The sequence below is a fragment of the Phaseolus vulgaris genome, chromosome 9 (genome assembly GCF_000499845.2).
Source record: "Phaseolus vulgaris cultivar G19833 chromosome 9, P. vulgaris v2.0, whole genome shotgun sequence".
Lineage (NCBI taxonomy): Eukaryota > Viridiplantae > Streptophyta > Magnoliopsida > Fabales > Fabaceae > Phaseolus > Phaseolus vulgaris.
The window spans coordinates 34,381,310-34,395,105 of NC_023751.2; the positions used below are offsets into that span (position 1 = coordinate 34,381,310).

Below are 13,796 nucleotides of genomic sequence, written 5' to 3' on the forward strand. Positions count from 1 at the left end.
CTACCTTGATAGTAATATAGATTGTTCTTCCTCACGCCTTTCAACATCACCAGTGCTCCTGAAGTTGCTTTAAGAATTCCATCTCACATCGTCCCAACTAGGCCTTTAGATTCTAAAGCCGCCAATGAGATGAGATTTTTCTTCAACTTTGGCACGTTCCGTACATCCCGCAAAATTCTGATGGATCCATCATGATTCCGCAGCTTGATTGAACTTATCTCTGTTGTCTTACATGGATTATCATTACCAAAGTAAACAACCCCGCCGTCGAGTTCTTGAAATTCAAAGAACCAATCCCGAATGGGACACGTATGATAGGTACAGCCTGAATCCAATATTCACTCATCTGGATACGATGATGTTGAAAGCGAGACAATTAAAGAGATATCAGATTCCACATCACTTTTGCATTCTGCAACATTTGCATCTTGCGGAGCCTTCCCTTTCTTCTGCAGTTTTGGACAGTCTTTCTTCCAGTGTCCTTTCTCATGACAGAAAACACACTCATCTTTGGCAACGGCTCGACCTTTAGACTTAGTCCTCCATCTTCTCCCCTTTGTCTGGCTTTGCTGATGACCTCTTGCCACCAATGCTTCTTCTGATGTCATTGATTTGGCTTTCATCTTTTCCTGCTTTTTCAATTCATGACTATATAAAGCAGAACAAACAGCATCTAACGACACATTCTCCTTCCCGTGAAGGAGTATAGTCTCCAAATGTTCAAATTCACCAAGAAGAGATGATAAGAACACCAAAGCCAATTCCTCTTGCTCAAACTTCACATCTAAATTTAACAAGTTTGCTACTAATTGATCAAACATAGTGATGTGTGCATTCATAGTAGTACCTTGTTGGTAGTCAAATCAGAACAATCTTTTCTTCATCAGGAGCTTGTTCTAACCACTCTTCTTCATAAACTTGTCCTCCAATGCCTTCCACAGTTTGTGTGCAAAAGTCTCGTTTTTTACAGCATACTTCTACTCTCTGGACAGGTAGGATCGAATAGTTCCGCATGACAACCAGTTGATGATGCTCTAGTCTTTCTCCTCTACTCTTTTGGTTTATCTCCTTCAATAGCAATATCAATACCCTACTGAAAAAGAGAGTCCAAGACCTGTCCTTGCCACATGCCAAAATGTCTAATGCCATCAAATATTTCCACTGCCAATTTCAAAGTGGACACCGGGAACCTCGACCATGATGACGAGGAGCCCGACACTCTGGATACATTCTTCGCTTCTTCTTCTTGATTTGTCATTACAAACTCAAAATATAGTATTCAATATTACAAACAATTTCAAACAATCCAATGGTGAACCTTCGACTCTTGATACCACTTGTTGGGAAAAACGGATAATTTCCCCACTAAAACAGAACACTAACAGAGCTACCCGACAAATAATATTAAATAAACAGAGCGAAATAATAAAAGAGATAAAGAGAAAAGGCACACCAAAAAATTGTTAACGGAGTTCAGCCAATTTAGCCTAATCACGAGTCCAGCTAAAACAGCTCACTTTTATTATTATGGGAGAAGATATTACAAATTGGGATATATTACAGTGAAGGAGGAGAGGTTAATTTATAACCTTCAAACCTCCTTCCCAAACAATGAACCCAGCGATGTGAGACTCGGGATTAAGCCAAAATCAACAATTAACAAATTCACCTCCAAAACTCCATTATCTTTCTTGCAAACAATTCCTATCCAAACATAACAAATATGAAAAAAAAGAACGGAAAGGTTTTGGATAACTAATAAAAAGAATTCCAATTATCTACCGCCATGGCATAACGTTGGACTTTCCAAGCATCGCTGCATAAATATTTCGAAAACACTCAACTCAATAAACAATGAAGGAAACAAGAAAAAAATCTATCACTGGTTGTTTAGACATGTTAGCCGTCCCACTATATTCCATCACTGGCTGAGTTAACAATCTGAAAGATAAATCACAAATAAAGACTCAACGTGTTGCAAACAAATAAGTGCAAATTTCAAAACTGGACGAACGAGATTTTTAGAAACATAAGTGAAGCATTTAAAATAATTTCAGGATCATTATTAAAAATTTCCACGTAAGAGACATTGTTGTCACTGACGATAGGCTCAGACATTGTTGTCACTCACAGTAAGAGACATTGTTGTCACTCATAGCACGCTCACAGGAGATTACATGCAACAATTCCAAACAAGTTCACAACTCAACACATCCTACACCACACTTCATTGCTTGGCTTCCCTATAAGACCAATGAATTCAAGAAAACTATAATCAATCTCAGTAGATACACACAATAACCGACACAGGTACCTTCTAACTATCCAACCAATAAGAGAGACTGTAGACATTCCAAATCGAGCACATACGAAAAATAGTGAATGGAAACGTAGTAAAACCTAAAGCTTCACAATAAGTCCAACAATCTAACACAGTTGCCTCCACAACCCAAAAGACATCCATAGTAAGTCACTGCAACTCAAGTAGAAAAAGATATCGAATCATCAAAGTCGAAGGCCCAACAACACAAATGCTAAAGCCTCTCTCATATTGATATAGTGCCTGTTTTCAAGAACTCCCACTCCACAATTTTAGCCAAAAATATAATCACAAAGAAAATCATGAATGCAGAAATAATAAAACCTAAGGTTTTACCGGACCTCCATCCACTGTTTTCGAAACCTGCCCCATATATCTATTGTCTTCCCGTGAAATCTCAACAAGAAGCATAGGAACTTGAGAAAACTAAACTTTCTTAAAAGCATGACATAACAAAATGATCAAGTGATTCAGAAATATAATTAGCAATAAGATAGTGTTTCCTTCGACATCCTACCCAAATCCTAAAACCTGTTGGAGTAGGGGAGGTGTCACTCATAGCTCATAGCCTTGAGGGATTGGGGGAGACGTGGCTCAGGAAAATTACAAGAAAACATTCCAAATACTGTTGTTTCTCTCATTCGTGTGGGAGATATTGGAAAGCTTCTCTCATTCTCATATAGGAGATAGAACTAAGTAGAGCTCTAATATTGGAAAAAATTGTTGCTTCTCATTCTCATATTGGAGATAGAACTAAATATAGCACTCATATTGGAGATCATTCTCATATTGAAAGATAATTGAGATAATCTGATCAAGGATGAGGCTAGGTGATATTCCGAATGTAACTCAAAACTGCTCAAAATAAAACAATACAAAATGAAGTTTTGAAATCAAATTGTCCAATGCTCTTTATAATTAGTAAAATGAAGTAATAACTAAGAAAATAGGAAATAAAAGAAAACTATATATAATTACAACCAAAACAATATAGCCCTATATATTTAGTGAGATGTATTTATTAAACAACTACACCAAAAAAGACTTTCTAGAAGAGAGTGCGAGTAAGTTTTGTAAATTTCTAAAATCAAATTCTTATAAATTCTTATGAAAGTGAACCATTAACCCCTTTTCTTTTTACCATAAAGATTTAGAAATACAGTGGTTCAAATTAGAAAACCTAGAAAAAAATTGAAGAGAATGTAAGAACAAAAAACATATATATTTGACCCTTATAAACCAATTGGATATTTAGCCAATTGAAATATGTAGAGAATTTCGCTTCAATCAGCATACACATTGTGATACAGATCAACCCAGGAACCTTTCTTAAGAATTACAATAAAGAGCATGTGTAGCCAACATAGGGTTTTAAGATTTTTCCTACAAAGAGTGTATACAAAGCAATTTATTAATGATTACTTAAAATTTTTTATAAAATAGATTCACAATCGAAAAATCATTCAGATCATCAACATTATAATGAAAGCAAATATTTAGTTAGCAATCATTATAAAAATACATTATAAAACATTATAAAAATAAACAAATTATTGAAAGCAAAATACAATTTTTTTGTAAGTAACTACTATAAAGTTAAAAAAACAAATGTTAGAGAATCATTAGCCAACAAAGGACTTCTAGATTACTTTTTCAACAAGAATAACTATTAAAGGAAATATAACAACCATGAATAATGTTATAAAAACCACTGCAATTCTGCTATAATCAAATGATCATATTAATAAAGCAATTATGTAATTCAATGTAAAAATAAAAGTATTATATATATATATATATTCCTAGAAAATATCTCACAAACACATCATATATTTCAAACTTCAATAATCAAACGAGAACTATATTCAAATTTATGTTTTTTAATCCTCATCGAAATCATGCTGAAAAGGAACCAACACAAGCACATTAACTGTGACATATGATAGATCTCTGACATAAAATAAATAGCCATAATCAAACTCAAGTAGACATCTGTCATCAAAGAGCAAATCACGAAATAAAGACAAAAAAATATAGGGATAACAAAACCTAACGCATCAAGAATCTCCATCCAGTATTTAGATATCCTACCTCACATCCGTTGTACACTTTGAAGATTTATCCTCAACCAATCTTACATGCAAAAAAGGTATGAACACAGAGAAATCAACACCTAGACATAAAAAATTTAAGAACAATATTTAAATTCAAATAGATATCAGTAATAAAAACCAAGAATTTAAGAAAGGATAAGATAAATTAATGAATTCAAAAACCAATGGAGCCTTAGTTGCTCATAACAGGCTCGATGAGATACAGGTCATCACACAAAACTAAACCAAATCCTGCTGCAGAGAAACAAATCACAATTCAAATCTTAATGTTCGGTGATCAACTCCAACTCAACACAGAAGAAAGGTTATCCCAAGTTGTAAGTCTTCCTAATCTTATGATTTTTAATACTTTAATTTTCAGAAATAAAATAATAATCCCAACTTGTTAACCGTTTTAATAAATAGCATCAAGCAAGAATCAACATTAAAGAAAAAGTTTAAGTATAGAGACAATAAGACATTCAAAACAAAGACAGACATCAACATTCAACAAGCTCGATATGAAACATAATCCAAACATCAAAGCACATAAACAAATGACAATTTAATCCTTATGCTTCGTGAACAAATGTCAAGAAATCAAATAAAGAGGAAACTCATAAGAAATTAGGTTATCCTGAATTATTGGTTGTTCTAAACACTTTCAGATTTTAATCCTCAACCATTCTTGCAGTCTCAACATGCTAAAAAGAAATGAACACAAACAAACTAAGTCGGTAATAAAGACCAAGAATTTAAGAAAAGATAAGATTAATTAATAAATTCAAGAAATTAAAAAACTAAGAATTTAAGAAAAGATTAGTTGAACTATTCAAGAATTCAAAAATCGATAGAGTCGCAGTTGCTCATAAAAGGCTCGATAAGGTCATCACATAAAACAAAACCAAACCCTGCTGTAGAGAAACAAATCAAAATTCAAATCTTAATGATTCGTGATCAACTCCAACACAAAGTTAAATAGCCTTTCACGTTTAATATTCAGCTTCATGCAGACAATAGTGCTCAAACAAATCTTATTCTCCTAAAGGATTGTTAACAAGAAGGATATACAATTAAAATCCAAAAATACTTATATAAAAAAGTACCAAGAGTAATTCTCCAATTTGCAGAGCAACAAAGTTTTCTCATGCTACTACTCTACCCCAAAAACCAATGCCTTTTAGATTGAAACAATTCCTGATATGGAAAGCAAGGAAGACAACCAAAGGAAACATTATCCCAAGTTGTAAGACAATTTAAACTGTTATGATTTTTAATACTCAATCGACAAATGCTAGAAAGGGATGAATGCAAACAGTTCAACCAACTCCTGGATTTGTTAGAAAAAAGTGAGCCTGACTTGTTAGCCGTTTTAATTGTTTTAATTCATTGCGTCAAGCAAGAATCAGCATCAAATATAAATAGAAGAAACAAGAGTAGCAAGAAGTCAAATCATCCACCACCATTGCCTCCACGACCAAAGAAACATTCATAGTATGTCTTCCCTGGAAAGACCAAGTGGAAGTAACGGAGAACAATTATGATGACCTTAAGCACTCAATATAAAATTGAATAGAAAAAAAAATACAAGATCCCAAATCATGTACGTTACAAGCTATCCCACAGTTCTAACACTATGTTGCACACAATATAAAATACATACAATTTGTTTCACAATTCTAACACTATATTGCACACAATATAAAATACATACAATTTATTTCTCGATCAAATTCAGAAGCTCATCATCGGGTTAATTAATCTTCAGTATGCAAAGATGTTAGTTGTCCCAATATCATGATTGATTCAATATGAAGGAGAAATCTAAAATAAAGACTCGGCTCGTTGCATAGTACTAATTAATTAAAATAACATTTACACTCAGCACGCTGCATACTACTAATTAATTAAAATAACAATTACATGGACTTACTGTCTCATACCTCTAAACTCTTACAGTGCATGTTACAATTAGGCATGAAATCCCACTGTACAAGCTTATCCAGAGAATAATAACAAGAAAAACTAAAGTTTCACAGGATCTCCATGTTTCCCAAACCTATGACACAAATACATTGTCTCCCTGTAAAGCACAAGAGGAAATAAAACTAGCAACTAAATATATTTATATATATATATACCTAGAAAATATCTGATAAACACATCATATATTTCAAACTTGTACACACACAGTTAGTAGTTGGACAATTCCTAGTCCAAAAATCCATAAGGCTTTTGACTCTGCCCAAGCCCTACCCTGTCAAAAATACCAATCAAGAATTTTCAGGGTAAATGATAAGAGATCACCAAATCATGTTGTTGGTACTTGAACAATGAATAGAGAATTGATCACACCAAAATTTCATTCGGCCTTTTGCAAATGAATAAATTTTTTAACAGTTCACTGCAAGACAATTAAGAGAATAGGTCCCCTGAAATGATATTATTGACCAAGATTTTCATTTAATCACCTCTGAAATTACTGATCCTCTGAAACTCTTGTAAAGCCTGTTACCAACACCCATAAAAACTTCCACATTAGAAGGTTACTAAAAGCATAGGCACGAGAATCCAAAAAAACAGAAAATTCAAACAAGTTTAGTCAATCATGTATAAATGCACAACAAAATTCAAGGGTAAGAACATAAAGCTTCGCTGGATCTCGTGCCAAAGTGTCTACATTCTACCTCAGTCGTTGCTTGTGTTGCTCAAAAGGATGAAGCATACAAACAATAACACAAATTCAAAATAAAGAGATTCACAACATGATTGATTAGACGTAGCATGAAACATAATGCAAACACCACCGCAGAGAAACAAATGACAATGAAAAATCCTAATATATGGTGATCAAATCTGAAAAAATCAAATAAAGAGGAAATTCAAACCCAATCTTTTTATTTTGATAGATCTCTGTCACCAAATAAAAATTGCATTCAAATAGCTAGTCACAAATGAACACAAGAGAAAAATGTAAGGGTAACACTGTCTAAGGCTTCAACTGATCCCCCATGCTTCTAAATGTCCTGACACATCCATTGCTCGTGTTACCTGTAAAGAGAAAAATTTCTAGAAAACTAAAAAAAACTCGTTCTAGAGGAGGAATTTTAGAAAATATTAGATGAATTCAATCAGTAAACCACTGTTGAAAACCAAATCAAAATTTAATACTAATGTTGGTGATCAGTCCTTAGAAGTAAATAAAAGGTGGAACCTCATAAAAGAAATTAGGCTATTACAAGTTCTTGTCTTTTCAAGTTGAACATGCCGATGGTAGCGCTCAAACAAATCCTTTCCAAAAGCATTGTTGTTAAAAAATATTCAAAATAAATCTGGATATACTTGTACATTGTATAAAAGAACTACCATGAAATACTAAAGGGTAACTCCCCAAATTTCAGAGAAACAAAGTTGTCTCATACTACTCTAATTATAGAAACTTAATGCCTTAACATTGGTTCAATTCCTGATGTGCAAACAAGGAAATCTGATACTGCCAGCTTACCACACATTACTGAAAATTGAAACCAAGTCAAAACCCACAGAAGAAGATAGCAAGCCTAGAATTATCAGATAAAACCAAGGTAGCCGTAGTCTCATTCCTAAAAATAAGTTTGTGACACAGAACTTTTCGAAAATGCCCGACTTAAGATTGGACATCACATGTTGTTTTGACTAAAATTAACAAATTCACCTCCAAAATACAATTCCTGTCCAGAGTCCGTTCTGACTGAAATTGACAAATTCACCTCTAAAACTTCATTATCTTTATCGCATACACTTCTTGTCCAAATAGAACAAATATGAAAAAAAATGAACTGAAAGGTTTAGGATAACTAATAAAAGAAGTCCAATTATCTATCGCCATGTCATAATGTTAACTTTCAAGCCCAAGTGGTTACAGAAATATTTCGAAAACACTCAACTCAATAAACAATGAAGGAAACAAAAGAAAAAAAAAATCTATCACTAGTTGTTCAGACATGTTAGCCGTCCCACTATATATATATTCCATCACTGGTTGAGTTATAAATCTCAAATAAAGACTCAATGTGCTGCAAACAAATAAAAATAAATGCAAATTTCAAAACTAGACGAACGAGAAACCCAAATGGAGATTAAAGTGAAACATTTAAAATAATTTCAAGAACAAATTTCAAAAATTTCCACCAAAGAGACACTGTTGTAACTCATAATAGGCTCAGACATTGCTGTCACTCATAATAGGCTCTCAGACATTGTTGTTTCAGGATCAGATTTCAAAAATTTCCACCAAAGAGACATTGTTGTCACTCATAATAGGCTCAGACATTGTTGTCACCCATCATAGGCTCTCAAACATTGTTGTTTTAGGATCAGATTTCAAAAATTTCCACCAAAGACATTGTTGTCACTAATAATAGGTTCTTGGACATTGTTGTCACCCATAATAGGCTCTTAGACATTCCTGTCAGCCATAATAGACTCTCAAACATTGGTGTCATCCATAATAGGCTCTCAGACATTGTTGTCACTCATAATAGGCTTGCAGGAGATTACATGCAGCAATTCCCATCAAGTTCACAACTCAGCCCATATGTTTGGTATGAATCGAAAGGTTTCGGAAAACTATACAAGAGCCAAAGACCTATTAGAAGATTATCCAGAAAAGCATCAAAATTGAGTAGTAGAACTTTTCAAACCAAGGAGTAAACCATAAAATCAAAAGAGTAAAAGCCAACCGCAGTTCTCCAATGCTCATCCCACAAGATGCCTCTTATGAACCATAAACCATCAAAATACAACCAAGATTATAATCAAACCAACAATGTACAGGCGAAAGAAACATTTAGCTTCACAAATAAAATAATTGAATTTCCACAATTTAATCCTTGGAGATCAAATAGAGAAAATAATTCAAACATCGAACACCAGTCAATCCAACAACAGAGAGGAAACTAATCGAGAAATTAGGATATACTGATGCAGCCGTTTTAAACCCTTTTTAGGGATTAGTGTTTCAAATATCAGAAACTCGAATTGCTGAAGGGGAATGAACACCAACACCAAGTTAAGCTATCACAAATAAACGCAAAAGAAAGCACAAGAGTAACAGAACATAATACTTCACATCATGTCCTACACCACGCATCCATTGTGTCTTCCATGTACAACCCAAAAATTCAAGAAACGAATTACTGTACAGTCAAAAATTCAAGGAAACGAACTAAGCTCTTAATAAAAAGAAGTATAGAAAAGATGAGGATGCAGATAAAGACTAAAAAGACTTGGACGTTACACAACTAATCCGAACACCACTGCAGATAAACAAATCATAATTCAATCTTATTATCGATGATCAAATACCAGATAAATTAAATAACAAAAAGAAGACTAAAAGAATACTTGATCAATTGGCCTTCTGAACTATTATGCTTTCCGTTTCATCCACTGAAAAAACAGGAATTTGATCAAAAGGTTCAAAACTCGCCATCATCACATAAAGAATCATATTCGGAGTAAACGATCTTCAATCCCATAGAAGCGTAAATGAATCTACTAATAATTCTTACGTTCTTCAATACCATAAACGCACATTGATCACCAATTAGTAATTCTTAATAACTCTTGCGTTCTTCAATCCGAAAACACAAACATCATATAATTAGACAAAGCAGAGAATCAAGAAGTGTGAACTAATAAGAAGCACAACAATCCCCCGAAGCAATAGTAAAAAAATTCAATCACCGAAGCAATACCATCAATAACAACAAAACTCAATAGTCAAGAAAGATCTTAGGTATATATAGAAAGAGATTACCAAGATTAACGGCTGAGATTACGTGGTGGATGAAAAATGGAACTAATGATGTAATTAAGGTTTTGATTCTTATCTTAAGACGACTTAAAATAGGAGAAACAACATTACAATTATTATTTTAATGATATTTAAAAAAATTCTTACAAATATTGTTTTGGTTTTATATTAATAGATAATTCATTAACATTTTAGTCAACATAATTAAATTTTAGGAGTTTTGATTTGAGTTCAATTTCTAACATTTTAATTTTTACAAATTATATTATCAATTTTTAATGCATTTTTATTTTAATAAATATTTTGTATTTTATCCATTTGAAAAAAAAAACTTATTTCTTTAACTAATGTTTTTTAAAATATTTTCCTCATTAGCTTTATTATAATAAGACAGTATGAGTTCTTTCTAGAGCATGTGACTTTTTTTTATTGGTATTTCAGATTATTTTTATGTTTTTCAAATTATATTATTAGTTTTTTATATTTTTGTTTTTATCGCTCAAGCTGAAGTTTTATTTTATTTATTTTTAAGGGGAAAGACTTTTTTTTTATCTCACCAATAATTAATAGAAAAACAACTTCTATTATAAATAGGCATATGCTGTATTAAGTTCAATCGATTTTTTGTTTGATTTTAAAACAATTAATTTTTTTATAAAATAATGGTGATTCTTTAATAAATATATTGTATATAAATTTAAGGTATTTTTCATTACTTCTATTAGTGACTGTGAATCCATTTTCCAAAATATACTGAAAGTTGAAAACAATTTTTACTATTAATCCATATTTTTATAAGATTAAAATAATTTATTTAAATGTAATCCAATAATATCGTTAGAGTTGTTTTAAAAATAATTTCACAAATATTTAATAAAAATGTAATTTTAACTAATAATTCAAAAACTTACCGAAAAATGAAAATGAAAATGATAAACATTTTAAAATACAAAATGTAATTATTTTATTAATTAAACTATTTGTGTGTTTCACTAAATATATTTATGTTATGTAATCAAAATTTTAAAAATAAAATATATTTCTAAATAATTTAAAAATGAATTAAGACTTCATAGTACTAAATACAATTTGGAAAAAAAAAATATGTACAAATTATTCATGGTGAAATACTCAGATTTGAGACAACATTTTCGTGACGCCTTTTTTTATACATGTTAAAAATAAATAAAAAACTAAAGAAGTTATACAAAAAAAAATACAAATTAATTTATACATAAATTAATTTTAATTATTAAAAAATTTAAATCATTTTTTCGTCTGATTTCTTTTATAGGATTTGTAAAAAAATTGTCGAAATAGAACTTTAATTTTTTTTTTTAAAGTTCTAAGAATAAGTTAAAAAATAATGTTGAGAACAGAATATCACCTTTTTTATGACCACAAATACAATAATTAAACACCATTTTTATCTCCTTTTTTTATCAGATTTAAACTCTCTATATTCTCTTGTGATTTCTACTTTCTTCCTCCACCAATTAAATGGTGACGCCTTATTTAAATTATATATATATATATATTATCCAAATATCAAAATACCTTTAGATTAAAGAAAAAATATGTATTTATCTCCTATTATATTATACTAAATGTCATTCTTATTCTTTTTAATTTTAAAATAAACATTTAATTCTTTTATATTTTTTAATAAAGTGATGGTTATATTTCCTATAATTTTCAAATAAGAATTTATCTTTATTACATTTTTAAAAATCATGGTTATATCTGTTATATTTTTAATAGAGGACATTCCTCTCATTTACTTTATTTATAAAATATAGTTTTTTTAATAAAAGGTTCTTTGGTTTTATTTTTAATTTTTAATTTATATATTTAAGCTTTAATGAATATAGATTTAAAGAAAAACAAGTGACTATTATTTTAATATATATATATATATTATTATTATTATTAGTAATGATAACACACTCATGAAATATTACAGATAATATATCATATAAATACTATACAGTACATAAAGTCATATATATATATATAATATTATGTGTTTCATCATCATTATCATTATCATCATGTAGATATTATTTGAGTGAGTTCATCTTATTTGAGCGAGTTCATTTCGTTTGAACATTATTTATTAAACTGAATCACTTGCACGACCTCACAATGTTTAAGCGATATGACTTGAGAAAAAACGCTATTTTGATTATTTCATCAATGTTTGATCGACCACCTGTTACTTAAGCGTTGATGTATAGTTGCATGATCTCACACATTCTAAAATTTTATGCACTACTTGAGTGACATTATGTTGTTTGAGCAATATTTCAGTCTAATGAAGAAAGAATTGCTCCTCCTTGCTCAAACCTCAAGTTGTTATCGCTCGATCTACATTTAAGCAATATTGAGTAGTAAAGTAATTGGATAGGTAAACTTACTTAATTCATAACTTTATAGTGAGATGAGTTGGATTAAAAATTTTAAGGTTAATTATTAAAGTAGTGAGGTAAACTGATAAATTATAAAAATTAACTATGTTTCATAATGTATTTCATAAATTATAAAAATTATGGGGAAAAATTCAAAAGTGAATAATTCGAAAAAGTCACTTTAGAGAAGAATAAAATGGTCATTTCAATAAATTATGGGATTGTAGATTAAACAATGTGGGTACATTAAGTAAAAGCCTTCTTTGAGATCATGGGCTATTCGTAAGCCCAAAATTTGAATACAGACCTTAAAATAGAATGTTGTTTGATATAAATATATATTACAATAAATAAATAATTTCGTAAATTTATCAAATATGTTATATTTTATAACATAAATTAAAAAAAATAGTATAAATTTTCTCCAATAACATTTTTTAGTTTCTACAATCAAATAATAACATTAATTGGTAATTGTGAAGAGTTAGCAGAATATATGAATTATTTTAAACAATGTTTTTTAGTCTCTTATGTTGGACAACAACGGCACAAGTATGAGTTTAAGAGTATTTGTCTTTATTTCTGAAATACAATTTTATATTATTTTGTTTTTTATTTTGTAAATGTTGTGTCTTATCCCGGTCTATGTCTCTCTTGGTTAGTGGTATATTCATGTATGCTCTTGTTCTATCTCAAATATTAATTAAATAAATTTTATTACTTGAAATAAAAAAGACATTAAAAAATATATTATCAATGATTCAATGTTATTTTAATTTTAAACATGAAATTATAATATTATAATATAATATTTAATAACAATTACATAAATATTAAAAATAGAAAATAAAAATATTAAAAAAATAGAAATGATCAAATGTATGTCTTATAAATAATTTAATTCAATAAATCTAAGTTTATATTTCTTAAAATGAAATAAATAGTTTTGTACACTAAGAAAACAAATATGTAGTTGAAATTGTGATGAGAGAAAAAATATCTTAAAGATTTTGGTAAATTTGGTGCGTTTCGAACTAAGCCAACAATTGAGAGAGAGAATAAAATATTAAGTAACAAAATAAAAGTTATTCAGATTAAACGAAACAAAACACCAAACATAATATTAAAAATATATTTTTTAAGTTACCAGATAAATTAAGGGTGTTTTAGTATTTTTT

General features: G+C 30.1%; 1 long non-coding RNA gene across 1 annotated transcript; it reads right to left on the bottom strand.

Moving 5' to 3' along the window:
• Positions 1–6,436: 6,436 nt before the first annotated feature.
• On the bottom strand, positions 6,437–10,165 carry LOC137822734 (uncharacterized). The gene is made up of 2 exons (XR_011082975.1): positions 8,108–10,165; positions 6,437–7,464 (listed from the first exon to the last, which is right to left on the bottom strand). It is a non-coding gene; the product is annotated as an uncharacterized lncRNA (long non-coding RNA).
• Positions 10,166–13,796: the final 3,631 nt, after the last annotated feature.